The sequence below is a fragment of the Bombina bombina genome, chromosome 12, assembly GCF_027579735.1.
Source record: "Bombina bombina isolate aBomBom1 chromosome 12, aBomBom1.pri, whole genome shotgun sequence".
NCBI lineage: Eukaryota > Metazoa > Chordata > Amphibia > Anura > Bombinatoridae > Bombina > Bombina bombina.
In genome coordinates, this window is record NC_069510.1 from 82,280,555 (window position 1) to 82,301,548 (window position 20,994).

Below are 20,994 nucleotides of genomic sequence, written 5' to 3' on the forward strand. Positions count from 1 at the left end.
TATCTCGGGGCACTTGCTTCCTGAGACCTTCCTGGGTGATTGTAAATGCGGACGCCAGCCTATCAGGCTGGGGAGCTGTTTGGGGTTCTCTGAGAGCTCAGGGCCTGTGGTCTCGGGAAGAGTCTTTTCTTCACATAAACATCTTGGAGTTGAGGGCAATCTTCAATGCCTTGACAGTGTGGCCTCAATTATCCTTAGTCCGGTTTATCAGATTCCAGTCGGACAACATCACCTCAGTGGCTTACATCAACCAACAGGGAGGAACTCGGAGTTCCTTGGCCATGAAGGAGGTGACTCACATTCTTCAGTGGGCGGAAGCTCACGATTGTCTCCTATCTGCCATCCACATTCCAAGAGTGGAAAATTGGGAAGCAGATTTCCTGAGCAGACAGACTTTTCATCCCAGGGATTGGGCTCTCCATCCGGAAGTGTTCTCTCAGATAACCCTCAGGTGGGAGGTTCCGGAGTTGGATTGGATGGCGTCCCGCCAAAACGCCAAGGTTCCAAAGTACGGTTCAAGGTCAAGAGATCCCAGGCCGTTCTGATAGATGCTCTATCGGTTCCTTGGGTTTTCTCTCTAGCATACCTGTTTCCTCCATTTGCTCTCCTTCCATGAGTCATTGCTTTCATCAAGCAGGAGAGAGCATCTGTAATTCTAATAGCTCCTCCTTGACCTCGCAGGATCTGGTTCGCGGATCTAGTAAGGATGTCATCTCTTCCTCCTTGGAGGTTACCTCTGAGGAAGGACCTTCTAATTCAGGGTCCTTTCCTCCATCCAAATCTGGATTCTCTGAAGCTGACTGCTTGGAGATTGAACGCCTAGTTCTGTCTAGATGTGGTTTTTCTGAAGCGGTCATTAATACTATGCTTCAGGCTCGCAAACCTGTTACTCGCAAGATTTACCATAAGGTATGGCGTAAATATCTTTATTGGTGCGAATCTAAGGGTTTCTCCTGGAGCGGGGTGAGGATTCCACATATTTTATCTTTTTTTTCAGGGTGGCCTGGAGAAAGGTTTTTCAGTCAGTACTCTGAAGGGTCAGATTTCTACATTATCATTCCTTTTGCACAAACGTCTGGCAGACTTACCAGATATGAAGAAAAAACTTGTAAGCGAGTCAGCCAGTGTAAAAGTTAAAATATAACTTTTATTAGAAAATAATAAAAATAAACATGAAAGTGTCCTGAGGCTAGTGCAACACCAGTCTTACATGTTTCAGCATTACGCCTTCCTCATAGACAGTCTATGAGGAAGGCGTAATGCTGAAACATGTAAGACTGGTGTTGCACTAGCCTCAGGACACTTTGATGTTTATTTTTATTATTTTCTAATAAAAGTTATATTTTAACTTTTACACTGGCTGACTCGCTTACAAGTTTTTTCTTCATATCTGACAAGTGGATTGGGAATCCTCCCTGCGGTTTGCAGCACAGTGTTTTCTTTGATACTAGTAGGAGAGCGGGCGGAGCAAATTTCAGTGCGAGACACGGACTGAATAGTGTGAAGCAGTTTGGAGCTCAGAAGTGCCTACGTACTCTATCAAGCAGGAGACCAGCAGCTATCAAATTGTGACCTGGATGCCGATGAGTGACTAGTAAGTCTTTTATACCAGCAGGTCTATGAATAGTTGTGAGCTAACTCTGTGGCATCTGTGGATTAGATATATGGAGTGTCAGTGCGCTTTTTAAAGGGATATTGCTTTGTTGTGGAGACTTACCAGATGTTCAAGCTTTTGTTCAGGCCCTGGTCATAATCAGACCTGTGTTTAAACCAATTGCTCCTCCTTGGAGCCTTTATCTTGTTCTTAAAGTTTTGCAGCAGGCTCCGTTTCAGCCGATGCATGTTGTTGATATAACATTTTTATCTTTGAAGGTTTTGTTTCTCCTTGCTATCTCTTCCGCTCGCAGAGTTTCTGAGCTTTCAGCTCTGCAGTGTGATTCCCCGTACCTTATCTTTCATGCAGATAAGGCGGTCCTTTGTACTAAATTGGGGTTTTTCCCTAAGGTGGTATCGGATCAAAACATTAATCAGGATATTGTTGTCCTAATCCTTCTTCTCATAAGGAACGTCTTTTGCATAACTTGGATGTTGTGCAGGCTCTAAATCTTTACTTACAAACTACTAAAGATTCTCGACTATCTTCTGTCCTGTTTGTTGTTTTTTCTGGAAAACGTAAGGGTCAGAAGGCCACTTCTGCTACTCTTTCTCTCTGGTTGAGAAGTTTGATTTGTTTTGCTTATGAGACTGCTGGAATTACGGCTCATTCCTCTATAGCTGTCTCCTCTTCTTGGGTTTTAAAAAATGAAGCTTCTGTGGAACAGATTTGCAAGGCTGCAAAGTGGTCCTCTCTGCATACTTTTTCTAAATTTTACAAATTTGATACTTTTTCCTCGGCTGATGCCTCTTTTGGGAGAAAGGTTCTTCAAGCGGTGGTGCCTTCTGTTTAGGTTCTTCTGCCTGTTTTTTGTCCCGCCCTGTTCATTCCGTGTCCTCTAGCTTGGGTATTTGTTCCCACTAGTAATTGAAATGACGTTGTGGACTCTGCATGTCATAGGAAAGAAAACAAAATTTATGCTTACCTGATAAATTTCTTTTTTTTTTGGACATGGAGAGTCCATGACCCCGCCCTCTTTTTGGTTATAATTCGGCAGTTTTTTTGAGTAAACCTCAGGCACCTTTTCACTTTTGTGTTTCTTCTTTTTCCATTTTCCCTCGGCTGAATGACTGGGGATTATGGGTAAGGAAAGTTACTCTTAACAGCTTTGCTGGGGTGCTCTTTGCCTCCTCCTCGTGGACTCTCCATTTCCGGAAAGAAAGAAATTTATCAGGTAAGCATAAATTTTGTTTTTTATTTTTCTTCACTTGCACGGCTGGTTTATAATATGATACTTATTAAATATGTACTTATTCCTTTAGAACAAATGTATATATACTTTTTTATTAGCTTCCACAACTGGCGCATGTGTATAAACAGAAATAAGAGTCAGTCAGAGAGAGTGGATGTTCTTAGCAGAGATTCACAGTTAGATATTATTTTCTTTTCAGTCAACTTACTTTGGGCAAGTCGCACGTTATGATTTTTCCACGCGTGATATGGTCTTTTCGCAATCAATTTCCATTACACAGCTATTACAAGTCTTGAAAAATCGGGATTGCATGCACGCATTCGCCTTTTACGCAACAATCCTTTCCTTGCTCATAGATAAACCCTTAAAAAAACCTAACACTAACCCCTGACGATCCACTTACAGTTTTTGAAGACTGGACATCCATCCTCATCCAGGCAACAGAAGTCCTCATCGAAGCCGGCAGAAGTCTTCATCCAAGCGGGTAGAAGTCTTCATCCAGACGGCATCTTCTATCTTCATCCATCCGGCACGGAGCGGGTCCATCTTCAAGACATCCGGCGCGGAGCATCCTCTTCTTACGATGGTTGCTGAAGAATGAAGTTTCCCTTTAAATGACGTCATCCAAGATGGCGTCCCTTACATTCCAATTGGCTGATAGAATTCTATCAGCCAATAGGAATTAAGGGGGGAAAAATCCTATTGGCTGTTGCAATCAGCCAAGAAAATGCAAGTTCAATCCTATTGGCTGATTGCAACAGCCAATATGATTTTTTCCCCCTTAATTTCTATTGGCTGATAGAATTCTAGCCAATCGGAATGTAAGGGACGCCATCTTGGATGACATCATTTAAATGGAAACTTCATTCTTTAGCACCAATCTTAAGAAGAGGATGCTTTGCACCGGATGTCTTGAAGATGGACCAACTCTGTGCCGGATGGATGAAGATAGAAGATGCCGTCTGGATGAAGACTTCTACCCGCTTGGATGAATACTTCTGCCGGCTTCGAGGAGGACTTCTGCCTGCTTGGATGAAGACTTCTATCGGCTTTGATGAGGACTTCTGCCGCCTAGATGAAGATAGATGATCATTAGGGGTTAGTGTTATTTTTTTTTAAGGGTTTATTGGGTGGGTTTTATTTTTAGCTTAGGGTTTTGGGCAATGTAAAAGAGCTAAATGCCCTTTTAAGGGCAATGCCCATCCAAATGCCCTTTTCAAGGCAATGGGGAGCTTAGGTTTATTTAGATATTTTTTTTGGGGGGGTTTGGTTGTGTGGGTGGTGGGTTTTACTGTTGGGGAATTGTTTGTATTTTTTTTACAGGTAAAAGAGCTGATTTCTTTGGGGCAATGCCCGCAAAAGGCCCTTTTAAGGGCCATTGGCAGTTTAGTGTAGGCTAGGGTTTTTTTTTATTTTGGGGGTTCTTTTTTATTTTGATAGGGCTATTAGAATAGGAGTAATTTGTTTTTATTTTTGATAATTTCTTTTTTTATTTTGTCTAATTTAGTGTTTATTTTTTTTGTAATTTAGATAATTGTATTTTGTTAATTTAATTTATTTCATTTTATTGTAATCTTAAGTGTTAGTGTAACTCAGGTTAGGTTTTATTTCACAGGTAAATTGTATGTATTTATTTTAACTTGTATTTTGTATTTTTTTTTGTTTTAACTAGGTAGTTAGTAAATAGTTAATAACTATTTACTAATTAGTCTACCTAGTTAAAATAAATACACACTTGCCTGTGAAATAAAAATAACACCTAAGCTAACTACAATGTAACTATTAGTTATATTGTAGCTAGCTTAGGGTTTATTTTACAGGTAAGTATTTATTTTTAAATAGGAATTATTTAGTTATTAATAGTAAGTTTTATTTAGAATTATTTTAATTATGTTAAAGTTAGGGGGTGTTAGGGTTAGGATTATGTTAGGGTTAGACTTAGGGTTAGGGTTACGTAAGGGGTTAATATATTTATTTAGTGTTAGTGATGTGGGAGGCTAAGGTTAATAACTTTACTATAGTGGCTGCGGCGGCGACATTGGGGGCGGCAGATTAGAGGTTAATAAGTGTAATGTAGGTGTTGGCGATGTCAGGGGCAGCAGATTAGGGGTATTTAGGGTTTATGTTAGGGTTCTAGGTTTAAACAGTAGAAAAGTAGAAGTTAAGCGCTATAAGCGAGGGTTAAGGAGAGGACTGTATTCTCAGTATAATATGTACAATATATGTAAAAAAGCCACTGAAATGGTGTGTGAAATGGAAATATTACCCAATTATAGGTCTATTATATAGACAGGACAGGAGATAGCGGGTGCTGTATTTGTATCCAACACTGTGAAAAACATTAACCGACTAGAATGTGTCTAGAGGAATGTATATTAGAAACAAGTACAAAGTAAAGATTATAAATATAGAAACAATTTATTTAAAACAAATTACTAAAACAATGTGTCAAATAGTAAGCATATCTAAAACAGGCGTATCTAAAAATACAGGGACGTCTCCCTTATTCGTTACTAATAGTAACAGATGATAAATGAACTTTTTATAGTATATAGTACTTGCGTTTAAAAAGGTATTAGCAGCAATGGAGCAATAATATGTCTCCTTGGATATCCAGTTGTATTAAAAGAAGAAAGGTAAGTGTCGGATAGGAGGCCGTGTTGTATACGGCTTGGCGTTACCGGATAGTACTGAATGCGCCTTTTTTGTGTGGCTCCTGCGTGACCGTTATGACGACACCTGTGGTGATTACGTGCAGAGTTTTCGTAGTAGCCCCTATTCCACAAAGGATGTGGAAGTCTTGGAGGGATCAATAGGATACTTTGCGGTCAATGAATGTGACTTCAATTCTTCCTTGTATATAGAGATAAGGGAAGGTGATCCTCAAGGCTTTGTAGGCTGTGCGGTCGCGATATAGCGACTAGAAACGGGGTATGCTTCCTGTGGTTGCTCGTAGCAACTAGTGAATCCTCAGGTGTAGAAACTTGGCGGTCGTTTGTACGACTCAGATTAGAAAATTATCTTTGCGGTCGCTAAAAACGACTAAAGTTCTTTAATTGAAATGCTTGGCGGTCGCTAGGTAGCAACTAGGAGATCCTTAGAAGTATTCAACTTTCCGGTCGCTAGTAGCGACTAAGATGTTCCTATGTTGATGCTACCAGGCACAACAAAATAGGTTTAAAAGTCCTCCAAAGTGCAGTATTGTGAAATTAACAAATGCTAATAAACACATAGCACAGTGTCCAGTCAACGCATTTCGCCCTTGGGCTTTATCAAGACATATTATTCTGTGCTACCACAAGAGTATTTGAATGCTTACATCTATTTCTATTGGTCATACAATTAATCAATTAAAGGTGGAATACACTGATACAATGGTTCATACTGAAGGTGGAATTACTTTAGACTAACATGAGTTTCCAAATTAAGTTACATTAAGTTATAAAGATGCAATTTTGTGTGTTAGATATTATTATAAGAGCAGAGTTATATACCCGATAATACGTTAACAAAGTGTTTGAAAATGTTCTCAAGGATGGGCCTACAATGTATTAAAAGAGAAAAAATAGAAAGGAACTCCAAGTAAAATAAAATGAAATAGAATTGGATATGAAAAATAAAATGTATGAAATGAATAAGATATATATAAAATATATATATACAATTAAACTAATAATATATATACAAAATAAATAGATCCATATATATGTATATATGTGGGGGGGGGATCTGACTTATAGGAAAGGGGGATATCTAATTCTGAATTTAACCCTATGGGATGTAGTGTGTCCATATTATATATCATTTTGGCTTCTAATTTTAATAGTTGTTTTTCTAGGTTACCCCCTCTCCAGTTTAATTTCACTTTGGCTAGGCCCTTAGAATCTGAAGTGTTTCAGATTATTATGATGAATTTCTCTAAAGTGTGAATACAAGTGTGTATCAAGATTCCCTCTATCTATACAGGAGAGGTGTTCCCTAATCCTCTCGCGGAGGGTCCTAGTTGTTTCTCCGATGTAATATTTCTTACAAGAACACTCAATAATATAGACTACTCCTTTGTCCTGACATCTTATGGTGTCCTCTATTTCTTCTGTTAAGTGTGATCAGTCCACGGGTCATCATTACTTGTGGGATATTAACTGCTCCCCTACAGGAAGTGCAAGAGGATTCACCCAGCAGAGTTGCTATATAGCTCCTCCCCTCTACGTCACCTACAGTCATTCTCTTGCACCCAACGACTAGATAGGATGTGTGAGAGGACTATGGTGATATATTTAGTTTTTATATCTTCAATCAAAAGTTTGTTATTTTATAATAGCACCGGAGTGTGTTATTCCTTCTCTGGTAGAATTTGAAGAAGAATCTACCTGAGTTTTTCTATGATTTTAGCCGGAGTAGTTAAGATCATATTGCTGTTTCTCGGCCATCTGAGGAGAGGTAAACTTCAGATCAGGGGACAGCAGGCAGATTAATCTGCAAAGAGGTATGTAGCAGTTTATTATTTTCTGACATGGAATTGATGAGAAAATCCTGCCATACCGTTATAATGTAAACTCAGCCTTGAATGCAGTAGATGTAGCTGATATCAGGCTGTCATGTATGTATATTTTACACTTCAGTTTTCTGGGAAATGGTACTTCTCTGGCTTTTAAACTGTATACATAGACTTAACCTATTTTGCAGGGTCTTGCAATAGGTTTTAAATGACAATTAATTATTGAGGTAAAACGTTTTTTTGCTGGCATGTAAAAACGTTTTTTTCTCTGAGGTACTGGGTGAAAAAATGTTTTGGGCACTTTTTTTCCACTTGGCAATAGTTTTGATTTAAATTAGAGCAGTTCACTGATCCCTCTCACTGTTATGTGTGTGGGGGAGGGGCCATTTTGGTGCTTTCACTATGCATCAGAAAAACTCAGTCAGAGGTTCATTTTCTTCCTGCATGATCCGGTTCATCTCTACAGAGTTCAGGGATCTCAAGAGTCTTTTTTGAGGGAAGTAATCATTCACAGCAGAGCTGTGCTGATTGTATTGACTGTGATATAAAAAACGTTTATTTGTGTATTTTTTTCTGCTGCCTGGGTTAGTTATCATTTGCTGAGGGGAACAATCCTTTGCTAAAACTGTATATTCTGACAAAGATTGATGCTATAACTTAATTATTTTATCTGTTATAATATTTTCTGTGCTTCTTAAAGGCACAGTTCGTTTTCATATTATTTGTAAATTACTTTGAAAAGTATTTCCAAGTTGCTGTTTATTTGCTAGTGTGTTAAACATGTCTGATTCAGAGGAATATCTCTGTGCTATATGTGTTAATGCCAAAGTGGAGCCCAATAGAAATTTATGTACTAAATGTATTGATGCTACTTTAAAAAATAGTCAATCTGTACAAATTGAACATATTTCACCAAACAACGAGGGGAGAGTTATGCCGACTAACTCGCCTCACGTGTCAGTACCTGCATCTCCCGCTCAGGAGGTGCGTGATATTGTAGCGCCGAGTGCATCTGGGCGGCCATTACAAATCACATTACAAGATATGGCTACTGTTATGACTGAAGTTTTGGCTAAACTACCAGAACTAAGAGGTAAACGTGATCACTCTGGGATGAGAACAGAGTGCGCTGATAATGCAAGGGCCATGTCTGATACTGCGTCACAGTTTGCAGAACGTGAAGACGGAGAGCTTCATTCTGGGGGTGACGGTTCTGATCCAAATAAACTGGACTCAGACATTTCAAATTTTAAATTTAAGCTTGAGAACCTCCGTGTGTTACTAGGGGAGGTATTAGCGGCTCTGAATGATTGTAACACAGTTGCAATCCCAGAAAAAATGTGTAGGTTGGATAAATATTTTGCGGTACCGACGAGTACTGACGTTTTTCCTATATATATATATACCTAAGAGACTTACTGACATTGTTACTAAGGAGTGGGATAGACCCGGTGTGCCTTTCTCACCCCCTCCTATATTCAGAAAAATGTTTCCAATAGACGCCGCCACACGGGACTTATGGCAAATGGTCCCTAAGGTGGAGGGAGCAGTTTCTACTTTAGCTAAGCGTACCACTATCCCAGTGGAGGATAGCTGTGCTTTTTCAGATCCAATGGATAAAAAATTAGAGGGTTACCTTAAGAAAATGTTTGTTCAACAAGGGTTTATATTGCAACCTCTTGCATGTATTGCGCCTGTCACGGCTGCAGCAGCATTTTGGTTTGAGTCTCTGGAAGAGACACTTCAATCATCCACACTAGATGACATCACACACAAACTTAAATTCCTTAAGTTAGCTAATTCATTTATTTCAGATGCCGTAGTACATTTAACTAAACTTGCGGCTAAAAATTCAGGATTCGCCATTCAGGCACGCAGAGCTCTGTGGCTAAAATCCTGGTCAGCTGATGTTACGTCTAAATCTAAATTGCTTAATATTCCTTTCAAAGGGCAGACCTTATTCGGGCCCGGCTTGAAAGAGATTATTGATGACATTACAGGAGGTAAAGGTCATGCCCTGCCTCAGGACAAGGCCAAAGCCAAGGCTAGACAGTCCAATTTTCGTTCCTTTCGTAATTTCAAAGCAGGAGCAGCATCAACTTCCTCTGCACCAAAACAGGAAGGAGCTGTTGCTCGCTACAGACAAGGCTGGAAACCTAACCAGTCCTGGAACAGGGGCAAACAGGCCAGAAAACCTGCTGCTGCCCCTAAGACAGCATGAATTGAGGGCCCCCGATCCGGGACCGGATCTAGTGGGGGGCAGACTTTCCCTCTTCGCCCAGGCTTGGGCAAGAGATGTTCAGGATCCCTGGGCGTTAGAGATCATATCTCAGGGATACCTTCTGGACTTCAAATCCTCTCCCCCAAGAGGGAGATTTCATCTGTCAAGGTTGTCAACAAACCTAACAAAGAAGGAAGCGTTTCTACGCTGCGTACAAGATCTTTTATTAATGGGAGTGATCCATCCAGTTCCGCGGTTGGAACAAGGACAAGGGTTTTACTCAAATCTGTTTGTAGTTCCCAAAAAGAGGGAACCTTCAGGCCAATCTTGGATTTAAAGATCCTAAACAAATTCCTAAGAGTTCCATCGTTCAAGATGGAAACTATTCGAACAATTTTGCCCATGATCCAAGAGGGTCAGTACTTGACCACAGTGGATTTAAAGGATGCTTACCTTCACATACCGATTCACAGAAGTCATTACCGGTATCTAAGGTTTGCCTTTTTAGACAGGCATTACCAGTTTGTAGCTCTTCCATTCGGACTGGCTACGGCTCCAAGAATCTTCACAAAGGTTCTGGGCACTCTTCTGGCGGTACTAAGACCGCGAGGAATTTCAGTAGCTCCGTACTTAGACGACATACTGATACAAGCTTCAAGCTTTCAAACTGCCAAATCTCATACAGAGATAGTACTGGCATTTCTAAGGTCGCATGGATGGAAAGTGAACGAAGAGAAAAGTTCTCTCTTTCCACTCACAAGAGTTCCCTTCCTGGGGACTCTGATAGATTCTGTAGAAATGAAGATTTACCTGACAGAGGACAGGTTAACAAAACTTCAAAATGCATGCCGTGTCCTTCATTCCATTCAAGAGACCAGAAATTCTCTTCTATGGTGGCTTTATCGGCCACATCTGTCCAGGGGAATGCCATTCAGCAGGCCAGACTGGTCAATTGTAACAACAGACGCCAGCCTACTAGGTTGGGGCGCTGTCTGGAATTCTCTGAAGGCTCAGGGACTATGGAATCAGGAGGAGAGTCTTCTTCCAATAAACATTCTGGAATTGAGAGCAGTCCTCAATGCTCTTCTGGCTTGGCCCCAGTTAGCAACTCGGGGGTTCATCAGGTTCCAGTCGGACAACATCACGACTGTAGCTTATATCAACCATCAGGGAGGGACAAGAAGCTCCCTAGCAATGATGGAAGTATCGAAGATAATTCGCTGGGCAGAGTCTCACTCTTGCCACCTGTCTGCAATCCACATCCCGGGAGTGGAGAACTGGGAGGCGGATTTCTTAAGTCGTCAGACTTTTCATCCGGGGGAGTGGGAACTTCATCCAGAGGTCTTTGCCCAAATACTTCCACGTTGGGGCAAACCAGAGATAGATCTCATGGCGTCTCGACAGAACGCCAAGCTTCCGCGCTACGGGTCCAGATCCAGGGATCCGGGAGCGGTCCTGATAGATGCCTTGACAGCACCATGGACCTTCAGGATGGCTTATGTGTTTCCACCTTTCCCGATGCTTCCTCGATTGATTGCCAGAATCAAACAGGAGAAAGCATCAGTGATTCTAATAGCGCCTGCATGGCCACACAGGACTTGGTATACAGATCTGGTGGACATGTCATTCTGTCCACCTTGGTCGTTACCTCTGAAACAGGACCTTCTGATTCAGGGTCCTTTCAAACATCAAAATCTAACTTCTCTGAAGCTGACTGCTTGGAAATTGAACGCTTGATCTTATCAAAGCGTGGTTTTTCTGAGTCAGTTATTGATACCTTAATACAGGCTAGGAAGCCTGTCACCAGAAAGATTTACCATAAAATATGGCGTAAATACCTATATTGGTGCGAATCCAAAGGTTACTCTTGGAGTAAGGTTAGGATTCCTAGGATATTGTCTTTTCTACAAGAAGGTTTAGAAAAGGGGTTATCCGCTAGTTCCTTAAAGGGACAGATCTCAGCTCTGTCCATTCTGTTACACAAGCGTCTGTCAGAAGTTCCAGACGTTCAGGCTTTTTGTCAGGCTTTGGCCAGGATTAAACCTGTGTTTAAAGCTGTGGCTCCACCATGGAGTTTAAACCTTGTTCTTAACGTTTTACAGGGTGTTCCGTTTGAACCCCTTCATTCCATTGATATAAAGTTGTTATCTTGGAAAGTTCTATTTTTAATGGCTATTTCCTCGGCTCGAAGAGTCTCTGAGTTATCAGCCTTACATTGTGATTCTCCTTATTTGATTTTTCACTCGGATAAGGTAGTTCTGCGTACTAAGCCTGGGTTCTTACCTAAGGTAGTCACTAACAGGAATATCAATCAGGAGATTGTTGTTCCATCCTTGTGCCCAAATCCTTCTTCGAGGAAGGAACGTCTTTTGCACAATCTGGATGTAGTTCATGCCCTTAAATTTTATTTACAGGCAACTAAAGATTTTCGACAAACGTCTTCCCTGTTTGTCGTTTACTCTGGTCAGAGGAGAGGTCAAAAAGCTTCTGCTACCTCTCTCTCTTTTTGGCTTCGTAGCATAATTCGTTTAGCTTATGAGACTGCTGGACAGCAGCCTCCTGAAAGAATTACAGCTCATTCCACTAGAGCTGTGGCTTCCACTTGGGCCTTTAAGAATGAGGCCTCTGTTGAACAGATTTGCAAGGCTGCAACTTGGTCTTCGCTTCATACTTTTTCCAAATTTTACAAATTTGACACTTTTGCTTCCTCGGAGGCTATTTTTGGGAGAAAGGTTCTTCAGGCAGTGGTTCCTTCTGTATAAAGAGCCTGCCTATCCCTCCCGTCATCCGTGTACTTTTGCTTTGGTATTGGTATCCCACAAGTAATGATGACCCGTGGACTGATCACACTTAACAGAAGAAAACATAATTTATGCTTACCTGATAAATTCCTTTCTTCTGTAGTGTGATCAGTCCACGGCCCGCCCTGTTTTTTAAGGCAGGTAAATATTTTTTAAATTATACTCCAGTCACCACTACACCCTTGGCTTCTCCTTTCTCGTTGGTCCTTGGTCGAATGACTGGAGGTGACGTAGAGGGGAGGAGCTATATAGCAACTCTGCTGGGTGAATCCTCTTGCACTTCCTGTAGGGGAGCAGTTAATATCCCACAAGTAATGATGACCCGTGGACTGATCACACTACAGAAGAAAGGAATTTATCAGGTAAGCATAAATTATGTTTTTGTATTTAAAATTATTGACCTCAATTTCTTTCATTTTGCAACTGTATTTACAAGAGCGGCACCCAAAGCATGGAAAGAAGCCGGATATTTACAAGAGCGGCACCCAAAGCATGGAAAGAAGCCGGATAATTTATTTCCCTCTAAATTTGTCTCATAGCTCTTTCTTGTCAGGGGTCTTAGCTCACTTTGTGTGAGTTTATTCTTCAGGTTTTTTGCTCTTCTATAAATTATTCTAGGATGTATAGGTACTTTCTCTCCTATTATTGGGTCTGCTTGCACTAACTGGGTAATATTTCCATTTCACACACCATTTCAGTGGCTTTTTTACATATATTGTACATATTATACTGAGAATACAGTCCTCTCCTTAACCCTCGCTTATAGCGCTTAACTTCTACTTTTCTACTGTTTTTACTATTTCTGTTTTCCTGGAGGGGAATTCATTAGTTAAGCTGGGTTTTATTCTCTAGCGCTTATAATTTACTTTTACATTGCAGGGTTCTAGGTTTAAACATACATTTGGTTTTCCCAATAGACATCAATGGGGCTGCGTTATGGAGCTTTACGCTCCGCGATTGCAGGTGTTAGGCTTTTTTTTAGCTGGCTCTCCCGATTGATGTCTATGGTTAAATCGTGCACGAGCACGTCAAAACACTGCTTGTATTTGGGTGAGGTATGGAGCTCAACGCAATCATATAGCTCGCACAAGCCGGGTTTTTGCAAACGTGTAATAGCAGCGCTATGAAAGGTGAGCGGTGAAAATAACGTACATGTTAATTAGCAAGCCAGCCATAACGCAAAACTCGTAATCTTGTTGATTGTTAAGTTTAAATAAAACTTGGTCCTGGAAATGACAAAAAAAGAAGAGGCGCTCTGGTGCAGATAAACCCAACAATAAGTGAGAATTCCAAAAGAAAAAATACTAGTACTCACAAAGGTATTTGCACTTCCAGTGCAATAATCCACAAGCCGAAACTTCAGAGCCGTTCGGCTGACTCTTTCTCTCCCGATATGCTGATATGCTCCCGGCAGTATTCAGGCCCCTAGGAGAAATGAAGCATAGAACACCTTTGGTGCAGATAACCCTTACCAATATGGGACTGCTAACAGTGGGTAAGTGTATATACTCACAAACGTGCATGCACAATCAGTGCAATATCGAGCGGACCGAAACTTTTTAAAGCCGTTCGGCTGACTTCCCAAAAAGGTAGCTGGTACTCCCAAACGTCCGGTGGAAAAGAATAGTTCAAAGCAAGGTAGAACAATATAAAAACTTTTATTAAAATAATTAAAACTTCGCTACGCGTTTCTCGGCTGCACGCCGTTTCATCAGGCTCATAACCTGATGAAACGGCGTGCAGCCGAGAAACGCGTAGCGAAGTTTTAATTATTTCGCTACGGCTTTAAAAAGTTTCGGTCCGCTCGATATTGCACTGATTGTGCATGCACGTTTGTGAGTATATACACTTACCCACTGTTAGCAGTCCCATATTGGTAAGGGTTATCTGCACCAAAGGTGTTCTATGCTTCATTTCTCCTAGGGGCCTGAATACTGCCGGGAGCATATCAGCATATCGGGAGAGAAAGAGTCAGCCGAACGGCTCTGAAGTTTCGGCTTGTGGATTATTGCACTGGAAGTGCAAATACCTTTGTGAGTACTAGTATTTTTTCTTTTGGAATTCTCACTTATTGTTGGGTTTATCTGCACCAGAGCGCCTCTTCTTTTTTTGTCATTTCCAGGACCAAGTTTTATCCTCACGTATATTTTGGAGAGAGCTGCTGTTGTTCGGGGGATATCTACATTGCACCACTCCTCAGGAATTTTGGGACTTTCAGTACACTGAATATATATGGACATTTCTTTTGTTGTATATCCATACCAAGGAATCTACCAAGTACTTATTTGTTATTATTGACCATTTATATATATATATATATATAATTATATAGTTGTATTATTGTTTTCTATATATATCTTTCACAAAAAAACAGAAAATATTATAATTAGAATCTCCACTTTAGGAATAGCATTGAATAGGCGCACCTCTTTTTTTCTAAACACACTTTGATAGTGTTGTTCCTTCTAAGTTTAAATAAAGTTGCGCTGTGACGTCATTACGTTATTGCGCGTGACATCACCGTGCATAACGTGAAGCCCCGGCGATGCCTGTCACTATGCAGGCCTGATCGCCGGGGTAGGAGCGGGTGTGAGCCCCCAGATCTCCCTCAAGATGGGTGTCACTATGCAGGCCTGATCGCCGGGGTAGGAGCGGGTGTGAGCCCCCAGATCTCCCTCAAGGTGGGAGAGTGCTAGTGACGGCTCTGAGCCGTCATTAGCACCAGAGTGGGAAACTCTGTGACGGCTCAGAGCCGTCATTAGCACTCAAGGGGTTAACACTGTCTAATAAAAAATATTTAAAAAAAATATTGCGCACAAAAGTTATAAGGGCTAAAAGAAAAGAGATCTCGGGTGTTAGAAAAAAAGGCAGACAAAGAGATTTTACATTGACATACATACAGTACACATACATAGAGAAACATGGATTTATATGTATAGAGATGTGTTTAACTATAAGGATAATGAAAAGATTTCACATTACAATCTTATGCACATTAAACAATATCTCAGAGGGATTTTCAGAGAGATATTCGCATATAGATCTCAGGATATCTAGACATATATATATATTCATATACATATCTCGCTATAAATAGATATATCAGTCCAAAAATCATCACATATATAGAGAAATATTTATTTAGAAATAAATAGAACATATTCCGTTACGAAAACATTTTCGCAATATGAAATATTCACATTTTCATGTACCCTTTTCAAGGAGAAAACGTCAAGGGCTTTGCGCAACAGATTAGGGTTTTGTGGGTTTTTTTTCTATTTGTCTTCTCCATTGACTTATATGGGTAATACGTAAACGTGCATGTGATTTGGCTGTTTGGATTACGCGTCTTAACGTGCACGCAAAATATTATTTTGCAACTTGTAATAGCTGCACAACCCCAAATGCGAGAAAAAGCATAATGTGTGCAGTGTTTTCGCAACTGATTTGGTGCGCGACTTGTAATCTTGCCCTTTATGTGTGGTGGGGATTAATTTGTACACTGATGCTGGCAAGCATTTTATATTTACTTTTATACTTCAACTTGTATACTGGAGAGGTGGGGGCTGATTATTAATTAATCATTATTATTGAGTTCTTGGTGAGGCTAACCTAAAACATGACCATACTGAAAAAATTGTACTGCATTTGAAAAGGTGTCCTGGTTTTTCATTTTGAAAATCTTGTCACCCTGTGCATAATCATGCTCTACAATGTAAATTGAAGGCATAATCTTTATATCGCTTTGTTACATTCTGTATTAAAAGTGTACTCTATCCTTTCACTACAGTTAATTTTCTATAAAAAATGTTTTACTCAATTCTCAATCTGATCTTTCATATGTCCAGTCCCTTACATATGATCCATTAAGATCATACAGTTGGCCTTTTAATAATATCATATAAGTACAATTGTATGAAACATTTTGTTTTATTTTATCACTATGATATAATTCAAGGCAATGTTGTCATCAATCTCTAGTAATTGTTATGATAAGTTAATGGTTTACCAAATATCCTGACTTTTTCATGTATCTCAAACAAATTGCCTGTTCTTAACAGCCGCTTGTCATCAACATGAAGGGTTTCTTTTTTTGTCTTATTCTTTGCTGTGCCTTCCTGGCAAGCAGTGAAGCCAAAGGTCTTCACAAAATGTGAGCTGACCAGGGTCCTGAAATCTGACGGTCTTGATGGATATTTTTGGTACAGCCTGGCCAACTGTAAGTAGCAATCTTGTCTCTGTTTGCCGAGTATATTTAGGATATTATAAAATTGTTGGTGGTTTAAAATTCACAATGGTAGGTTCACCATGAATTTTATTTTATACTTATTGCTATTAGATGTCAAGAATAATTAATTAATTGTCCCATGTTTAAATCTGCTTTTAGTTAAAGTTTTCTATTCCCTTCAATTCTGTATTTGTTTCTTTGCAACAAAGGTTTAAAGACATATTATATAACATGATTTCTCATATGATGATAATGCCTGTAATCCTCATATCACAAAAATCAGTGTCCTAAACAACAAGCCCTTATTGGATATGTTTTTACAAATATTGGTACACATGATTGGGGTCCTTGTACCTGACACATTTCATGCAAAAAGCATGATGATAATGCCTTTAATGTTTGTAAAATAAATAGTCACTGTTTCTATGGAGCATGTACTATTTTCATGACTATATATCTAGTTTTACTTAAAATATGTCAAAGCTCTTTGTTTTTTGTTAATTTTTTATGTCTGTTGTGCGCCTCTAATATGTAAGCAAGAGGAACAGAAGCCTGTGTTGTGTGATATTTATAAGTATTCTCCTTTTGACTCCAGCTTCCTCTTTTGTTACAGGGATGTGTCTGGCTTATTTTGAGAGCCGTTACACAACCAATGCTAAGAACGACAATGGCTGGAGCCGGGACTATGGAATTTCCCAGATCAACAGCTACTGGTGGTGTTATGATGGCATAACCTCAGGATTAAAGAACGCTTGTAGCATAAGCTGCAGTAGTAAGTATATATATTGGCGTGTGTATGTAAATTAGATAATATCCAGTTTTGAGGATTTTTTCCATAAAATACTTCCTTCTCTAACCAGTGGCTATGCCTAGCCTTTATAGAAAAAATAGACTATTAATTGTTGTATTATCCTTTCTTACCTAAGCGTATTCTTCCATAATAAAATGGTACCATTATGTCTCTTTTCTTCACTCATTAACAATTTTCTCTCCTTGTACAAGGTTTAATGAACGACAATACCAGTGACGACATTGTGTGTGCCAAACGTGTTGTTAGAGATCCCAATGGTATGGGATCCTAGTAAGCCCACTTTATAGGGTTTGTATCAATGCAGTGTATAGTTGGACTGTAATAAAATATTACTGTAATAAATTGTGTATCCCTTTGTGTGTGTTCATATTTATTAATGAGCTGTTTAAATAAAAAGTGAAAAGTGTTACGTATAATTTTGCTTCTTAACATGTTCCTGTTCCATGTTTTCCCTTCATCTTTATAAAGTTTTTATTATGATTATTAATTGTTTCTTGTATTTTTAAGATTTTACTTTTAGGTAATGACTTCTGTCTTTTACTAACAATCATTTTTTATTGGTAGGGTTGCTTGGAACAATTACTGCAAGAATAAGGACGTGAACAGTTTTGTCAGTGGCTTTGCTCTTTAAAGAGGAGATTGGAACACCCTTTCTGTAATTACACCATTCAGAAAAATCACAATTATCTTACCTGTTTTTATCTGTAATTGCTAAAACTATATCATGCAATAAATACTGGGAATTGATGTTCAATGTCTGTAGACTCTTATTTCTATGCCAGAATGGACTGTACTCATGGTTTGATGATTTCTAAGACCATCTTTCAACCTGAGGCAATATTAGCAAAGTTTTCATTTGGCTTTAGTTATTGATAAGGTTTTGTACCTTGGTGTTTATACTTGTAAATGTTCTATACAACCTAATGCTATTTTCACAAAATAAAATGTTATGAACCAATGAATTTATAGTATAGTACTAAATATTAAACTCTTAAATTATAATTGTTTAACGGTATACAGAATATTAATATTAGTGAATTAATGTACTAGTATTTATATTGAATTTGTATGTACTGGAAAGTCGATGTTTGCTGGTTCCCCATCTCACATACCTTTCTCACTTCCTATTTCTCATGTTTGTTTTTCCCCAAATGAATCTAGGTTTAATATATTTCTTTCCTAAGATATGGAGAGTCCACAACGCCATTCCAATTACTAGTGGGAATATCACTCCTGGCCAGCAGGAGGAGGCAAAGAGCACCACAGCAAAGCTGTTAAGTGTCACTCCCCAACCCATACTACCCATAATCCCCAGTCATTCTCTTTGCCTCTGTCAATGGAGGAGGTGAAGTTTGGTGTCTGAAGAAATTAATTCCTTTTTAGGTACTTTTCCCTGCAAGCAAGGATTTGGGTTTAGCTTAGTTCACGTTAATCTCTTCAATAGAGTAGTGTTGGCTTTTAAGCAGTTAGGAAGTAGTGAGGTGGTCCTTGCTCTGTTCCTAACATATTGCTGCCCTAGTTATAGAAAGCCAGAGTAGGCTTTTTTCTACAGGTCTCTGTAAGGAGTATGTTTCCTTTCACGCCTTGTGAGCTGTCTTCCTGCGGGACAGCTAGATTGCAGGTAAGTGCTTTTCTCTTACATGGTGTATCCAGTCCACGGATTCATCCTTACTTGTGGGATATTCTCAATCCCTACAGGAAGTGGCAAAGAGAGCACACAGCAGAGCTGTCCATATAGCTCCCCTCAGGCTCCGCCCCCAGTCATTCTCTTTGCCGCTCTAACAAGTAGCATCTCCACGGGAGGGTAAAGAGTATGTGGTGTTAGATTTGTAGTTTTTATTTCTTCAATCAAGAGTTTGTTATTTTAAAATAGTGCCGGTTTGTACTATTTACTCTGAGGCAGAAAGTGATGAAGATTTCTGCTGAGAGGAAAAAGATTTTAGCATGTTGTAACTAAAATTCATTGCTGTTCCCACACAGGACTGTTGAGTACCGGAGAACTTCAGTTAGGGGGAACAGTTTGTAGGCTTAACTGCTTAAGGTATGCTCAGTCACTTTTTTTCTAACAAGACTTGGTAATGCTAGAAGACTGACAGAAATCCCCATGTGGGAAGGTAAGCCATATTCTCAGACTCAGAATAGAAGGATGGCTTAGTTAAAAGGGCTTGAATCACTGGTGGACACTGTTATGGGGAAAATCGATTATTTTTTAATATAATCTGATGTTTTCACAAGTGTTTATCATGTTTGGAACACTTTATAGAGTTTTTTTTACGCCTGGCATAATTTTAGACACCTAAATTGACTCAGGAAGGCCCCACAACTCCGGAGTGAAGAGGGAGGGGGCCTAATTTTCGCACCTCAGTTGCTCAGTTGTTTTGCAAGTCAGCTTCATGCAGCTTCACATGTAGAGTCCAGAGATTGCAGAAGGACTTCAGGGAGGCTTGTTTTCGTTCCAAAACTAATCCCCAAGGAAGGTAGGGCCACAGCAGAGACTGTGGCATCGTGCTGTAGTGTGTTAAACCAGTGGCAACTTAAATTTGCTCCGGTTTGGGCAATAAGGGGTTAATTGGCTTGAAACTTGGTGTGCAATCTTTTCAAAGCATTAGGATCATATGGTGTAAATTTCATAAAGACCGGATGTTTTTTTGAGATTTGGTAAAAAAGTGGGTGCTTTTTATTATTTAAAGGCACAGTAACGTTTTTTCAAAAAGTGTATTTTTTTGTATTTAAGTGCTATCTAAGCCTGTCTAACATGTCTGAGCCTACAGATAGACCTTGTTCTATGTGTTTGAAAGCCATGGCGGTACCCCCATTGCATTTGTGTTTAAAGTGTGCTAAGGTATCTAAACATTTTAATGACCATGCAGTGACACTTAAAAATGTAGCCCAAGATGATTCTTTAACGGAAGGTAATGAGGATAGTCCTCCTTCCTCTCCCCATGTGTCTACACCAGTTACACCCGCGCAAGCGTTGCCTAGTGCCTCTAGCGCATTGTGCCCTATTACATTACAACAATTAGCAGCAGTCATGGATAATTCCCTTGCGGCATTTCTATCCAAACTGCCAGTTTTGCCAAAAAAGCGTGATAGCTCAGTTTTAAGAACGGAGGATGAGCAATCAGAAGCTTTGGATGATTTATCTGTAGTACCCTCACAACACTCTGAAGTGGCAGTGAGGGATGGTCTGTCCGAGGGAGAAATTTCTGACACAGGAAAAATTTCTCAGCGGGCAGAGTCAGATTCATTAGCGTTTAAATTTAAGCGGGAACACCTCCGCGTCCTGCTTAAGGAGGTTTTAGCTACGCTAGATGATTGTGACCCCATGGTGGTCCCAGAAAAATTGTGTAAAATGGACAGATTTTTAGAGGTCCCTGTATACACTGATGCGTTTCCGATCCCAAAGAGGGTGGCGGATATTGTGACTAAGGAGTGGGAGAGACCAGGTGTACCTTTTGTCCCCCCCCCCTATCTTTAAGAAAATGTTCCCCATAAATGACCCCAGGCGGGACGCGTGGCAGACGGTCCCTAAGGTGGAGGGAGCAGTTTCAACACTTGCTAAGCGTACAACTATACCAATAGAAGACAG

At 39.9% G+C, this 20,994-nt stretch overlaps 1 pseudogene; it reads left to right on the forward strand.

Moving 5' to 3' along the window:
* Positions 1–18,036, forward strand: part of LOC128642676 (lysozyme C-1-like) — a 43,210-nt pseudogene extending 25,174 nt beyond the window's left edge.
* Positions 18,037–20,994: the final 2,958 nt, after the last annotated feature.